This window comes from Saccopteryx bilineata, chromosome 1, assembly GCF_036850765.1.
Source record: "Saccopteryx bilineata isolate mSacBil1 chromosome 1, mSacBil1_pri_phased_curated, whole genome shotgun sequence".
NCBI lineage: Eukaryota > Metazoa > Chordata > Mammalia > Chiroptera > Emballonuridae > Saccopteryx > Saccopteryx bilineata.
The window spans coordinates 395,314,570-395,329,817 of NC_089490.1; the positions used below are offsets into that span (position 1 = coordinate 395,314,570).

The window sequence follows — 15,248 nt, forward strand, 5'->3', positions numbered from 1 at the left end:
TCAGACATGTGGGCAAGGAGAAGGGGCAATGGGCACCCTCAGAGGGGTCCTCAGGGGCCAACATGTGTGGCATGAATTCCCCGGGACATCTCTCCCAACAAGATTCCGGTTCCACCCGAAGGGCCTTCCCAAGTTGGGAAGATGAGGTGGCTGCACATTGCCGTGCCTTCTGCCGCCAGGGGCCTGGTTCCCGACACCAGGCTGCAGAGTCTGGGTTACAGACCCGCACTGCTGCGGGCCTTTGCCCTGCCACACCCCTTTTTGAGCCCTCCTTGTGAGTATCTGCCTTGGCCAGCCGCCCATTCCAAAAAGCTTGCTCCTGAGGCAGAGGGTTCTTGCCCTGGGACCAGGCTGCAGTGTCAAGCCGTGTGGTAGAAGGGGCCACGGCCCTGCCAGGCTGACTTCTCCATGCTGCCGCCTGGCCCCTGCCTGGCCCTGCAACTGCTGCCTGGGCCGCCCGTTCCCAGGGCGGGCCGAGAGGCCTCGGAGGCCTGTTCCGCACACTCCCTGTGGCGCCTTTCTCTGCCGCCCCAGGAGTTGCCAGGACCTCAACTCCTGCTTGGAACACTCTCCTAAGTGCAAGTCCATTAAGGGGAGGCTTCAGGACTCCCTGTTGGGAATATTCAGCATTCGTGTTCCCTCGGCGCACCCTCTGCACCCCGTGGTTTGTTCCGATGTGTAGCGAGCTCAGCCTCACGGGTGAAGCCGTTTGCAGCCACCCCTTGCCATCTGCTTGGGTCGCTGGGCCTCTGCACGGCAGAGCTGGGTGGTGGCTGGGGCAGGCCGGAGAGGAGGCATGGCCTCTGTTCCCCAGAGAAGAGCTGAGCTCTTCTCCAAGTCCTTGTGGTGGAGGGCAGTCAGGCCCAGCTGGGGACTGCTCCTTGTCGCTGTGCACGGATGCTGGTTTTGAGCAGATCTCAGCTGGGGGGCAAGGCCAGGACTGTGGGAATGGACATCGAGGGCAAGCAGCTCACAAGCTGGGGTGGGTTTTTTTTTTTTTTTTCAACTTCAATCCTCAGTCCTATTCCCATTTCTTTGTCCATGTTTCTTCAAAAGTTGCTTAACTCAGCTCCTGGCAACCTTTCCTTCCTCGGCTCATAAATCACGGTGCCCCGCTGCTCTGCTTGGGGGTGCTGGGGAGTCAGGCACCTCTGCACAGGCGTCTAGACCAGAGCTGAGAGCGCTGGACCGGCCGCTACGGCTGAAGACCCAGCCCGTCCGTGGAAGCCGCTCCTCCACCCTGCCCCTCTTCCTGGGACCAGAGGGAGACCTGGGGTTTAATCACCTGTTGGCCCAGCGCCCCACCTGCCTTCAATATCTTACCGGAGTAGCTTTACATTACACTCCAGCGGACCGGGCAAGTGGCGCTGGGGGAAACATCAATGAGCTTGTGGTCAGAGGAAGATAAATCTTTTAGAACCGCCAGCCCCAGGATGTGGTTACCTCCCCAGTGGTCAGGGCTGAAAACTGTTTATCTTGATTTTCTTTTTTTTTTTCCCCTTTGAGATACCAATTTTGACTGGGCGAGACAGGGGACTGTGTAGACCAGGAAGACCCAGGGAACTAACTGCCTGACCCAGGGGGACCTCTTGGCCGCCGAAGAAGGGGGTCCCGGAAGGCCCCTCCTGACGTGGAGGGGAGCCGTGTGGCCACAGGTGAGGGTATTCGGCAGGAGTGCCCGAGTCCTCCACGAGATCGTGGTTGAGATGAGGCGGTGTGGGGCTGTCATCGCCAAAGGGCTGCCCAGGGATTGCACATGTGTGAAGCCACGTGTGCCTGTGAGTGTTTCTGTGGGAAGCGAGGGCTGAGGGGGCGTGGAGCGCCTGGCGGTGTGGGAACTTGTGGGCTTCTGTGTCTGGCTGGCCTGATGTCAGTGGGTGTGCAGAGCGGGGCGTTGCTGGGCTCCGAAAAGCAGGAGAGAACAGTGGGAGCAGGGGGGGCCGCCTTGCAGCTCGGGGGGCGGGGCGGATTTAGCATCTCCCGTTGTGATTCTTGTAAGACTTTCTGCTTTCTCAGTATTCCTCAGAAGCTAGCCCAGGCTGGAGGTGTGGCTCTCAAACACCCGTGCGTGTTCACACACGCCCGCTTCCATGCTCCTCCTCAAGGACCCCTGGAATTCAGTTGGGGACAGGCAACCTTCTCGATGACAGAAGATAGTGTTATAGCCCGTGGGCGTTACAACTTGAGAGTCTGAAGTCAGGCAGACCCAGATCTGTGTTCCGGAACCTTACTACACCTCAGTTTCCTCGTCTGTAAGATGGGGACAGAAAAGCCTCTCTCAGGGGGGTGTAAGAATGCCATGCCTAATAATCCTGGAGAGGGGAGGGACCAGGATGAAAGCAGCCACGCTCAGCAGATGTTGTTGGTCTTGCAGTCAAAATCTTTTCCACAGAAAGGCAGTTACATCATGACCCGCATACATTAGCAGGGAAGATGTCATGGGTCATGTCCCCTTTCTTGATGAGCAGAAGTTAACTCCACCCTGTCCTTGGCATGGATGGAATCTTGCATATCTGTCCACAGAGTTGTACACAAAATGTCTTTGTCTCCGGGGGCTGTTTCCACTCGATCCTGTGGATAGTTATTTCTTGAGCACCGCCTGAGGGCTGGTGTCAGCGCGGGCCGTGGTGATGAGCTGGCCGTTCTGAGCTGATTAGGTACCTGTTCCGCCCTCAAGGCGTCCAGAATCTAGTGAGAAGATACAAGATGGACATAAAGGTCCGTGCTGCTATTTCAAGAGGTAGAGCTGGAGGTCAAAGGTTGAGGGACCCAAATGAGGGAGATCAGGGGAGGCTTGGGTGGCAACGGCCTCTAACCGGGGCCACCCAGGGGGTTGCAGAGGGCGCAGCAGCAAGGGGGGTTGTCTGAGGAAGTGGGGCTCTGACCATTGAGGTCTGGATTGAATGTCGGGTGCACAGAATAGAAGTAACGAAGCGGGGAGACTGTTGGAGCTGCGTCCCCGGCCGCCGGGACTGCGGGACGATGTCACCGGGGGAAACATAAGCAGTCAGGGACGTGTGCTGAGCCAGAGTGTGGACACCAGGGAGAGGGGCCCAGCAGCAGGTGCCGGGGAGGCCTGGGGGACGGGAGTGGAGAGGCCAGCTGGCGGCGGGGGCAGGTGCCAGGTGAGGAGGGCTTCAAGCTGGGCAGTAGCCGCTGTGGGGAGGGCAGTGGACAGACCAGCCTGATCGGTTATGGAGGTGCAGTGGGGGCCGTGAGGGTTGTCCGTTGGGTCTGTAAGAGGTGGGCATGGGGCAGGGCCTGCAGGTCGGGCCTGAAGAGGAGGGGCAGGGCCTCCGGGCCCCGCCGGGGATGCGCTTCCCACACTTGACTTTCAGCGGCTTCGACTCCGGCGCGTTCCGAGCCGGGAGTGTGAGTGGAGCCTCTCAGGGTCCCCATGAGGCTGTGCGTGCCGCCAGCGGGTGTCCTCCTGCCTGCAGAGCCCACAGGCTCCAGCCTTCCCAGCATTTACTTCCAGGCGCTTATCATTTCCTCATCAAATCACCCCCTGAAATTGCGCCTGCCCGGGTTCCGCCCGGGGGTTACTATTCAGAGAAGTTCCATCAGAACCCTTTGGGAGTTCTCTGAGCTGAGGGGCGGGGGTGGGGGAGAACAGGGCTTGTCTCCACCTGTGTTTGGGGAGCAGATTTCTGCACCTGGAGATGCGGGGTGGCGGAGGGCGAGGTAGGGTGGGCCGCAGCTGTGTACAGCCTTTGTTGTTGCCTCTTCTGGAGCCATTTAATTAATTTATGATCGACGTTCCTGGACTTCCTTGAGGTTAATTTATTATTGATGGCCCTTCGTTATGTATAATCCGGCCGGCACCTCCCACCCAGCACAGGGCTGCGCCCGCTGGGCAGGCCGCATGGCGGGGTGAGCTCCCAGGGGCTGCACCTCCGCCCCCCAACCCCTAACCCCCAGGACAGAGCCTCCCACTTAGCTTCTTATCAAACCCTTTCAGGTTTGGGGGTCTGGGAAGGCTCCCACGTGTCTGTCTCCAGGAGGCTTTGCTCAGCCACAAAATAGCAATAGTCATAGCGATAGTTTCTATTTTGTGAAGGCGGAGGAAGCAACCCCAGCATAGTGTGCAGAGGGTCTCGCTCCTTGCGAGGGCGCTGTCTGCATTCCCATCCCTCCAGCCCTGTCTCGCAGGACGCTTAGAGAGGTGCAGGGACCTGCCCAGGGACACAGCAAGGAGGTGGGGAGCCAGGGTTCGAACCAGGAACCTTCCCTGTCCTGTCCAAGCCGGACCTCTCCTTCAGGCCCACGCAGCCCTCCTCTCCCGTGATGCCTTTCTTCGTGCCGCACTGAACCCCAGGACTGTCCTAGCGAACAGGATTAAGGGGCATTGTACAGGTGTCCCCGAGAGTGTATGTTGTTAAATGTTGGTGGCTTGTTCCCCTCACTAATCTATCCCTTCATTGAAGACTAACAATAACGGCAAAACAGCACTTACTGAACACAGATGCCAGGCGCTGTGCCAAGCACTTTTCATCCGTTAGCTCGTTAAATCCTCAGAACCACCCCGAGAGACAGGCGATATTAGCCCATTTTACAGATGAGGTTTAGCAACTTGCTCTACGCACTCAGCTAGTGGGCGGCAGGGCCGGGATTTGGAGCCCAGCAGCCTTGAGATGCGGGGGCTTCTCCGCTTCTCCTTGTATTCCCTTCCCTCTCCTTGGGTCTGGGTATTTATCCAGTGGCTCAGCCACTTCTGCTTGTCTGGCCTGAAGTGTTGGTCTGCATCGGGCCCCGTCTTTTGCTGTGGGGACCAGGAGCACCCACTCACACATGATGATGATTTTAGAGAGACAACAAGGCATGTCAGGGTGCTGGCCCTGGATTCTGCCCCTGGCTCTGCTGGGCAACTTCAGATGAGTCACTCAGCCTTTCTGAGCCTCAGTTACCCCATCTGTGTAACAGCAGCGATGATATTTATTCTCTCTCCCTCGCTGGCTCTCCCCATGCTCAACGGTGATGGGAAAGCCGTAGGGCTAATCGAGGATTAGAATGGCCTGTGTCTGCCATTCAGGGGCTGGCACGAAGGCCGGGAGTGCCCAAGCCCAGGTGCGTACAAGCCCAGGCTGGGGCATCGGCACCCACCCCCTGGACTGCCTGGACAGGCGAGTTGTTCTGTGGCTCGTCAGTTGGCAGAGACTTGCTCAAGGACTCAGTTGCGCCAGTAGCTGGGCAGGAGGTGCCTAGAGCGGGTGCCAGGCCCCAGCTGGGTGTCCTGGTTGGCTGAGCAGCGCTGGGTCAGTGGGGGCATTCCTCCCGCTCTGGGCCTTGGGGCTGTGGCCCGGCCCGCCACCCCTCTCTCTCCCACCGCCTGGGCAGCCTGACTAGGTCCGCTCAGGCTGGGTTTGGTGAGGAAGGCTAGCTCCCCAGCAGCTGCCAGGACCTCCTCTTACCCCTCAGAATACACAGAAGGCCTGGTGAAGAGGTGAGCCCTGCATCTGTTGTTCCGGAAAGCGGGGAGACTGTCAGCCTCTCGATGGCAGGGTTCCCAGGGCGTTGGCTAGGACTCCTCTGCTTTCTCGTCAGCTGTACTCTGAGCACGTTTCTGCTTCGAGCTAGGCCCGGGGAGCCCGACGGGTCTGCCAGGGTGCCCCCCGCCCCGGCCGCAGGCCCCGAGGAAGAGGACGGGGCCTCCGGCTGTGGACGAGGGTGAGGCAGAACCGGCATGTCTGCTGAAAGCTGTGGCCTGGCTGCTGTGGGTGATGTTTTGTTTCACTCCCCAGGTTCCCGCCCTCTGCAGGCGGGGTGACATCAGGCGCCCTGGCCCGCCCTTTATCCGACTCCCCGCTTCACCCAGGCTCCCGCGCTGCCGCTTCCTGGCAGCCCGAGGCCCAGCGGCTGAGGGGACTCTCGTGGCCTTTCCAGTCTCAGCCGCGGGGGCCCGTCCTGCAGTCAGCATGTGCCCGCCTGGCCCGCTCAGAGCTGTCTGCCTCCAGGACCTGACTGCTCTCGCATTCCCTTGGTCATCTACTTCTGCTACACACACACCCCCATCTCCTCCCGGTCAGCACAGCGCAGGCCTGCAGACACAGACTGGGGCATAAAGGGTTTCACTGGAGTCCGATCTGCTTGCGCAAGCTGCTCAAACCCTCAGCCTGTTTCCTCCTGTCTGCCGTGGGGGCTCTGAGGGAATGTGGCGCACGGGGCTGCTGTCAGGACGCAGTGAGGCCGCACGGCGGAGGTTCCGCCTGGGGCCAAGGACAGAGCAGGTTCTCAATAAAGAGCACCTGCTATTTATTAAGCATCAAGATTATTTCCTTGACTCTTCTCTGCCAGGCCAGGGCGGTGCTAAGCTTAGAGAGCCTCCCGTTCCTGAGGTCCTCTCCTCCAAGGCCAGGCAGCCCCAGCACCGTGCCCGCCCGTGGGGCAGCTTCACTCCCCTGGCCTCTGGGCCTCTTCTCAGCTGGCAGTGTCCCCCGGCCCCCTGGCATCTTGCCCAGTTCCATTCCTGCCCAGCCCCCCCAGGCTGGCTCGAGCCCCCCAGTTCCGTTCCCGCCCAGCCCCCCCAGGCTGGCTCGAGCCCCCCAGTTCCATTCCTGCCCAGCCCCCCCAGGCTGGCTTGAGCCCCCCAGTTCCGTTCCCGCCCAGCCCCCCCAGGCTGGCTTGAGCCCCCCAGTTCCGTTCCCACCTAGCCCCCCCAGGCTGGCTCGAGCCCCCCAGTTCTGTTCCCACCCAGCCCCCCAGGCTGGCTCGAGCCCCCCAGTTCCGTTCCTGCCCAGCCCCCCCCGGGCTGGCTCGAGCCCCCTAGTTCTGTTCCAGCCCAGCCCCCCCAAGGCTGGCTCGAGCCCCCAATTCCATTCCCACCCAGCCCCCCTGGGCTGGCTCGAGCCCCCCAGTTCCGTTCTGCCTAGCCCCTCCCCCGGGCTGGCTCGAGCCCCCCAGTTCCGTTCCCGCCCAGCCCCCCCCCCGGGCTGGCTCGAGCCCCCCAGTTCTGTTCCCACCCAGCCCCCCCCGGGCTGGCTCGAGCCCCCCAGTTCCGTTCTTGCTCAGCCCCCCCCGGGCTGGCTCGAGCCCCCCAGTTCCGTTCCTGCCCAGCCCCCCCCCCCCGGGCTGGCTCGAGCCCCCTAGCTCCTTTCGGCCCCTTTCCTGCTTTGGTTTCCTTCCCTTTGGCACCTGGTCCATTGGGCTGGCTTTTCTTTTTCCACCTTTTCCTTCCCCGAGGCTTTTGGGGGAGACTCTCTGGCCCTCCTGGACCAATGGCAGCCCCATGCCCCTTGGCTGTGGGAAGGTGGCCGGCCAGTGGGTCAGATTGGGCATCGCCAGCACAGGGCCAGGACTGGTCCTCACAGCCGGGAACACTAACGGCCTAGGCACATCGGGAGTCCTGTCGTGTTCTCTCTAGCCCCGGACGCCTGTCAGTCAGGGCAGAAGGCCAGCCAAGCGTCCAGGGGGACCCAGCCTGTGGGGGCCACACAGCCCCACCTGAGGCTCAAGGTCCCAGTCACGGCATATCCTCCTCGGTTCCCAGGACAGGCAGAGGGAGAAGGCCAGCATCACCCCTGGTGTCCCAGAACCAGAAAACCAGCCACATCTGGAGTCTCTTTCCTCCTGGGAAGTCAAGGAATTTTTCTCAAGAGGTTGTTTTGGTTTCATGACTTTGGAAAGAACTTGGTCTTCCCCGACACCTGCCTTGGGCTTGGGCCTTGGGCCAGACTGGGGAGCAGAGAGCGGTCTTGCCACTGGTAATCTGCTGTGCGCTCGTTTTCGTGGATGGTTTCGTTGTTGTTGTTTAATTTACTGAGTTGAGAGAGAGAGAGAGAAGCGCGGATTTGTTGTTGCACTTAGTTATGCGTTCATTGATTGACTCTTATAGGTGCCCTGACCAGGGATAGAACTCGCAACCTTGGTATATCGAGATGATGCTATCACCAACTGAGCTACCCTGCCGGGGCTTTTTCTTTTAGGGGAAGGGTGACTGGCCCTAAACTTAGTGCCCTAGAGCTGGTGATAATAAGAGAAAAGTTACCACCTGGTCCTGAGGGAGTTCTGGTTGACTGATGTGTAACAGACAATTTACAATGTAACAACAAGTGAGTGATTGACATGTAACAATTTATAATGTAACAATAGCAACAATAGCAGACACTTCCTAGCATTGCTCTTTGCCAGGCTCCTTCTAAGTGCTTCATGCTAGTAACTCAGTCATGCGGAGAATAGTGACAGTTCCTGTTCAGTGGGCGCACACCCAGCTCTAGGCTCTGTGCTCAGGCCGGTGCCTACCGCACCCCCAGCCCCAGCCCAGAGGAAGGCATTTGGGTTTTACAGCAGATGACAGGCCAGGACCTCAGTTTCCTTGGAGGATTGAAGGATTCTGCTAGAGGGCCTATGTCAGGCCACCCATCTGTCTGGCACCTGCTTGCAGGGCGTTTCTCCCCTTCCCCGGCCTTGCCTTGGCTCTGGTGACCCTGCGAGCCACAGGGACAACAGGTTCCTACAAAAGGAAGGCTCCTTTGGCCACTCTGTTGCTGAGAGGACCAGCCTCCCCCCTCCCAGGAAGTCTGTCGTTCCCCATGCATAGGCCATCTGTGGCTGTGGCCGCCTCCTCAGACCTGGCACCTTGCCTATCCTGGCAGGCGGCTTTTAGGTGCACGCGGGCTTGTTCCTGTCACCCCGAATGCCCCCTGCCAGTAATGCTGGGCTGCTGCGGACTGCACGTCTTGCTGCCAGCCTGCTCTACCGTACAGGTTAATAAACGGCTAATGGAGGGCCCCTGTTCTCCGAGCCGCCTTCTCCACTTCTAGAAAGCCTGGCCCCCCGCCCTTCCCCAGGTGAACCCATTCATCAGACTTCCGGCAGCGGTAACTAAGCCGGGCACCCAGCCCACCATCTGCTCAGTACTTTATAAAAGTTTAAGCATCATGGGGTAATGAACTCCCATCATAAAGCAGCTGGAGCAGTGCATCCTGGGATGTATAAATTACAGGAGCCCTCTGAAGTTGTAATTGCAAATGGCAGCAACTGGGAGGTTGAAAGAGGCCGGCCTCGCTGGGCTGAGCACAGCTATTCTCTGCGTCCTTTCAGAAGGCATGCAAAACTGAGCCTGGCTGGGAAAAAAAGAACGTCCTCAGATCAAACCGAGCCCCTGGTTCCTCCGCCCCAGTTCCCACTTCCTGAGCCCCGGCTGTGTCTGCAGAACCTGCGGGCTGTGGAGGCGGGACCCCCACCCAGGCCCTGCGCTCTGGCTCTGCGGCTCAGACGAGTGGGCCAGGAGGGGAGGATCGCGGGCACGGACACGGCCAGCGGGTGGGCTCCGAGTCACCTGTTTCCCAGGGCAGGAGTCAGAGCAATTGGCCTGTCTTCCTGCCTCCGGGGCCTCAGCAATCAAGCGGAGTGTTCGAGCCCACCTGGAGGAGTGGGTCCGGGGAGTGGACGGGAAGCCACAGGGGCGTTGTGACCTGGGGCTCCGGCTGGACCCGCCGGCCTCCGTGGCAGCTCCTGCTGGTGGCACTTGTGAGACATAACCACGGCTGTGCTTTCCACCTGTGCCATCAGAGGAACGAGGAGCTGCGTCTGAGCAGCACTAGGAGAATGACAGGGAGAACGACAGGGGCGACGCATGTCAAGGACTCAGCACAGTGCTGCCTTAACGGGGACACGGGCCACCTGGGAGCTGGCCGGTGCAGATTCCCGCTCAGGCTAGGTCAGCTCCTAGCAATGTGGTTCACAGACCACACTTTGAGTGGCCAGGCCATAGTGTTTGAACCATAAGAAGAGGCTTCCTAAGTTCGGGCTGTGGTTATCCATCTGGGCAAAGTGCCCGTCACCTGCCCCTGCCCACACCTGTCCACGGTGCCCAGATAGGTTTAGTTCAGTGCTCCCCGGTGTGGCCCAGGAGCCAATAGGTTTAGTTCAGCGCCCCCCCCCCCCCGGTGTGGCCCAGGAGCCAGCAGCAGCAGCGTCGCCTGGAAGCGGGTCAGAAAGGCAGAATCTCATTGTGGCCCCCGATCCCGAATCAGAACCTCTGGGAGTGTGGCCCAAGAGGGTGCAGCTGGAGCCGCTTCTGCTTGCTCGGGTAGGAGAAGCTGGTAGGACTCTTCCTGGAGCCCAGTGTCTCTGTCTCTGAGTGTGGGGTGGCTGTCCCCAGCATCAAGATCTCCGTGGTGGGGCTCACTCAGAATATAGGTTCCTGGGTCCTACCTTGGACCAATCCACCCGGAATTTCTGGGTCGAGAATCTGCATTTATCATTCAAGTGTGGGAGTCCCTGAGAGTCATTCAGAGCTTGAGAGCTGAGGACAGAACCCCCTCCCTACTCGTGCAGGAAGCTTTGCCTCTGGGTGGAGGGGTGGGGTGAGCACTAGGTGGGCGCAGGCTTCAGGGGCCCAAAGCTCCAGCACAGCCCTGCTCGGGGTCCCCCAAGCTGCCAGCAGTTTCTCAGAGGGACACAGCCTCATTAATGGCCACCAGCAGGGAACTGGTCAAATAAACTCATGTGCACCAGCCGGGTGGACTACCTGCAGTAAGGAAAGAGGGAGGATTGTGCTGGAAACAATGTTTCATGAAATGTTTACCTTGTGCTCCCTGTAAAAGAGTGGTAGGTGCAGAATGGCCCCATATTTGGACAGAGGAAAAAGAAAGAGTGGACAGATGTTAACAATTAATAATTTTCCTGGAGGGATCATGGGCGTTTTCTATTGGCTCTCCCTCCCCCACCCCTCGTTTCTATTTTCTAAGGAGAACATGGATTTTGTAATAAGAAGAAAAAACTAAGCCTCAGATGCACATTTTCGGTCCAGGGTCCAAAGATCCCAGGTGCCGTGGCAGGCCCAGACGCCCAGGCCAGCGCTGCCCTCGCTTGCCCTCCCTGCTGGGGTGACTCCCCCATGGTCCTCCTCACCCCCAGGCTGGGCCTGGTGGTCTCTTGTCCCCCACACTGTTTCTCCCACTTGGTTACTTTCTATCTGCCTTGACTCTTCCCGGCCATGGCAAGGGTAGCTCCTCCCCTTCACAACAGAGGCGAGAGTGGGGAGAGGGGGAGCAGAGAGGTAGGAGCCCACCCAGCTCACAAGCCTCTGGGTGGAGTTCAGTTTTCACCCGTGCATCACATAGGCGCCTAAACTAAGCACCAGAGTCTAGCCTCAGAGGACGTGCTCGGGGAGTCATGGTCGAATGAATGAGGCTTGGAATGTAGCCAAAGACCGGGCTGGGGCCCATCACTGTGTGACCTTGGGCTTGTCAGCGTACCTCTCTGGGCTTTAAGGTCACCGTCTCTAAAACTCAGGGAGTCAGGAAGGCTTGAACTCTGATTTCCCCTGGGCCCTTCTAGCTCTAATCTCCGGGGAGTTACGTCACTCCCCACTCGGCCCCTTGTCTGGTTTTCTAAGTTATGTGTGCTGTCCACGAAGACCCGCAGCTGTCTGGTCCAGCTGCCCAGAGAGAGTGTGTGCAGAAACAGCTGCTCAGGGCAGGGCCCTCCAGACAAAGGCGGAGGGGGAGCAGGAGAGGAGGAGACATCCCCTCTGTCCTCACAGAGAAGGAAAGTAAGCCACCCATAGTGGCGAGCTCGAGGGCGCCCGGTTCCTGAGTCTGACGCGGGCCTCCCGCGAACTCTTTGTGCTGCCTGTGGCTAGGTGTCCGCTTTTCATCTGCTCCTGCCCAGAGCTGCCCTTGCCCCAGGGCCCCTTGCCTGGCTTTGTGGCTGAGACCCCCTCTCTTTCGGGCCCCAGCAACCCTGAGCTCCCACGCTTTGAGCTGTTGTTTCCCGATGAGTGGTTCAGTGGGGAGAGAGGGTGGGAGAAAGCTCTCAGGCCGTTTCCTTTATTTTATTTATTTATTTATTTTTTTGCATTTTTCTGAAGCTGGAAACAGGGAGAGACAGTCAGACAGACTCCCACATGCGCCCGACCGGGATCCACCCGGCACGCCCACCATGGGGCGAGGCTCTACCCACCAGGGGGCGATGCTCTGCCCATCCTGGGCGTCGCCATGTTGTGACCAGAGCCACTCTAGCGCCTGGGGCAGAGGCCACAGAGCCATCCCCAGCGCCCGGGCCATCTTTGCTCCAATGGAGCCTTGGCTGCAGGAGGGGAAGAGAGAGACAGAGAGGAAGGCGCGGCAGAGGGGTGGAGAAGCAAATGTGCGCTTCTCCTGTGTGCCCTGGCCGGGAATCGAACCCGGGTCCTCCGCACGCTAGGCCGACGCAGGCCGTTTCCTTTAAAGCCGTTTCAGTGAACCCATGGGATTGTTGTGGTCACATCTTTGCCGTTTCCTTCCAAAGAAACGATGGGCTTCTTCTGGGTCTCTCGCTCTTCCAACTTCCTTGCCTGAACCATGGAGAAGGGACTGTCAAAGCTGGCGGGGCCGGGGTGACCTGAAGTTGGAGGGGCTCTGGATACCTGTCGAGGTAACACCAAGCCTGTGTCTGCCTGTGATGCTGGAGAAACAGCCCGGAGGCCCGCTGTGCACTCAGGACTGGGTTCCTGGTGCAGGGAGCCCGTGGAAACCAGCTTAGCCAGCATCCCAGAGGCAGGAGGAGCTGGGAAGTGGTGATGGTGCTCAGCACAGAGCCCTTGAGGATGGAGGTGAGGGGGACAGGCTTCCGTGCTGGCTGGGGTCAGACCCATGCACACGGTGCACTTACCTTCCTGGGGTCGGGGGCCTTTTTTTGTAGGGGCAGGAGGAGGGAGAAAAGAACAAGGGGGCCTTGCGTTCCCTCCTTTTTCTGCCTGGTGGTCAGCGCCCTCCAGGGAGCCTTCTCTGTCTGCCCTGGCTGTGCGGTCCCCAGAGTCATAGCCCTGAACTCTTTGGCTTGAGCGTGGGTTTCCTGGTCATTCTGTCCTGTGAGCTCCTCCTGATGGGGCTTGCACCTTCTTGTTGATACCCTCAGGAGAGCCTCCTCAAGGTCCTGCTGAGTGCACAGGAAGCCTCGGCTGGAACCTCCATCCCCCCACCCCCGTCTGCTCCTCCCCACTGGTCTGGGGGCCCCCCTGAGGCAGTGGGCCAGGTGTGCTCAGAACAGCGCCCTCCCCCAGGAGTCAGGCTGGAAGGGAATGGAGTAATGGGGTAGGTGGCATTCAACAGAATGTCCCAGGAGACAGACCAGCTGGCAGCTGCCACAGGCAGGGCCCGCAGGCCCCCTCCCCTGCACCCTCACGCAGCCTGGCAACAGTGAAGTGGCCACTAGCCGCTAACCGGTCTGGCAGGTTTGTGGGGACCTGGCTGGGTTTCTTGAGGGACCGGATGTCCTGCTGGGAGCTGCCTTTGTGCCTGTCCTTTCTGTCCCCCTTTCAGGCTCTCAGGCCAGCCCTCTCTGGGCCTTGTGCTCCTCTTTGCCCCTCCTCTGTCCTCACAGGGAGAGCTTGACCCAGCCCTTCCTGGGGTCCAGGGCAGCGTGTAGTGGGGGGTTCCCCGGGCAGGACACAGAGGTCAGGAGTCCCACAGGAGCGAGGTAAGATGTCCACAACGTGCCCCAGGAGGCCCTGGGGTTACTGAGGTCCCAGGAAGCAGGCCAGCCAATGGATGGGGTGACAGTCACTGGGCAAGAGCTGGCGGGGGCCACGGTGAACATTCTCCCCCCCCTCCCCCACTGACAAAGATAAGGGGCCAGAGGCCCGAAGAGGCCGCAGAGGCGAGGTGCGGGCCCAGGACAGCAGCCCTCTGAGGCTCCTCCCGCTCTGCTGCCAGGCCCCCCCTCCGGGAGCAGGAAGTGGGGGTGGGGAGCCCTGGCGCTCCTCTCCCCCTCTGCTGGGAGGGGCTGGGTGCCCCACTCCGTAGGTGTCAGCAGAACTGTCACCCAGCGCGGCGCTGGTGCTGGGATTCCCCTGGCTGACTCAGCCTGGCCTGGCCGTGCCTCAGCCCGGGCACGAGCTGGCTCGGAAGGTGTCTGGGTGGCAACAGCGACTCACATGGAGGAAGTCCTAGGAACTGGGGGGGGAGGTGGGGACCCCGGCTGGCTGTGAGCAGTGCCCCCACCGAGCTCTTCGCCTCCCCCCAGCCCTGCTGCCTTCTCCTCACACTCCAGAGGTCAAGGTCGTAGCTCTTCAGCCAGCACCGCGCCCGCTTCTCTACAGGCAGGAGCAGGGAGGCCTCGGGGGTCCTCAGCGCAGAGGGTCCTGTCTCCCTGGAGGAGCCCCCGCCCCCCACCCAGGGCCCAGGGCCGCGCCCGCTTCTCTACAGGCAGGAGCAGGGAGGCCTCGGGGGTCCTCAGCGCAGAGGGTCCTGTCTTCCTGGAAGAGCCCCCGCCCCCCACCCAGGGCCCAGGGCCTTTCGTCCAGAGAACAGAGACACCATTGAGTCCCCAGTCCACAGAAGGGCGACCCTTTGGGGGTCTGTGCGAGGCAGGAAGGGGGCCAGCGCAGTGATCCAGCCGGGGGGCCAAGGACCCCTAGAGAAGGGACAACTGCAGGCTCTCCCCCTGCAAGAATTCACACACGTCTGTGTGCAGTTTGGGGACACCCATGAAGGGGTCACAGTTACGGAGTGCGGAGGACGGGGTTCGGGCGAGCAGCCGGAAACGGGGAGTGCACGCTTGCGAGGAGGCCTGTGGAGGCAGCGCAGAGCCGCTCAGGCCGCCGGGTTGGGGGGGGGGGGGGCTGTACTGCTCTGGGTGATCGCCGGAGACCCTGCCTTCCTGCCGGCAATGGGCGCGGGGATGCCCTCTGACCTCTCCAGGGTGGAAGGGCAGGGGCCTGAGGTTCACAGGGGGACATTCGGGACTCGGACTTGGCTTGGTCTCGGCAGGCAGCCTTCTCACCCTCCTGACCCGGTAAGAAATGCAGCGGTTTCTGCTGGCCGGGTGCCCCGGGGCAGCTCCAGTGTGTCTCTGACGAGTACCCTGCCTGACCCCCTGCAAGCACGTCCAGCCTCATCGGCCACACTAATCCCTCCATGAGCAGGCGCAGGGCAGGGCAGGGCAGGGCAGGGCAGTGCAGCCGGGGAAGGAATGTGGCCTCGGCCCAGCCTCCGAAGTGACGGGACTGGGGGCCCAGCCAAGAGGGCAGGGCTGTCTCCCCTCCTGGCTCTCAGCTGGGCCCACTGCCACGGCCAGGAGCACTGAGGCCGACCGGCTGCACCCTGAGCAGCAGCGGTAACAGGCAGGGCGCTGGGGAGGGGAAAGCCCACACGGCAGGGCCAGCAGCCCTTCGTCTTCTAGGGAGGACTGTCTTCCAAGACCAGTGGGCAGCCCTGAGGGGAGCCTGCTCCTCGCCTGCTGCTGACCTGTGTGTGGCCTGGGCCGGTGTCTGCTTCCTTGGCTTTCCACCCTAAAATGTGCATGTTTGACTCAGTGGCCCA

General features: G+C 60.7%; 1 protein-coding gene across 4 annotated transcripts in view; it reads left to right on the forward strand.

The window, feature by feature from the left end:
* The window catches only part of DAGLA (diacylglycerol lipase alpha), a 67,945-nt gene that overhangs the window by 4,164 nt on the left and 48,533 nt on the right, over positions 1-15,248 (forward strand). For 2 of the 4 annotated variants that reach the window (XM_066251680.1, XM_066251681.1), the window contains exon 1: positions 13,216-13,404. The exons of the other annotated variants lie outside the window; for them this stretch is intronic. The gene's annotated coding sequence lies outside the window, so the exon portion shown is untranslated. Of the gene's footprint in view, positions 1-13,215; positions 13,405-15,248 lie in introns of those variants that run through there. 4 annotated transcript variants of the gene reach the window in all.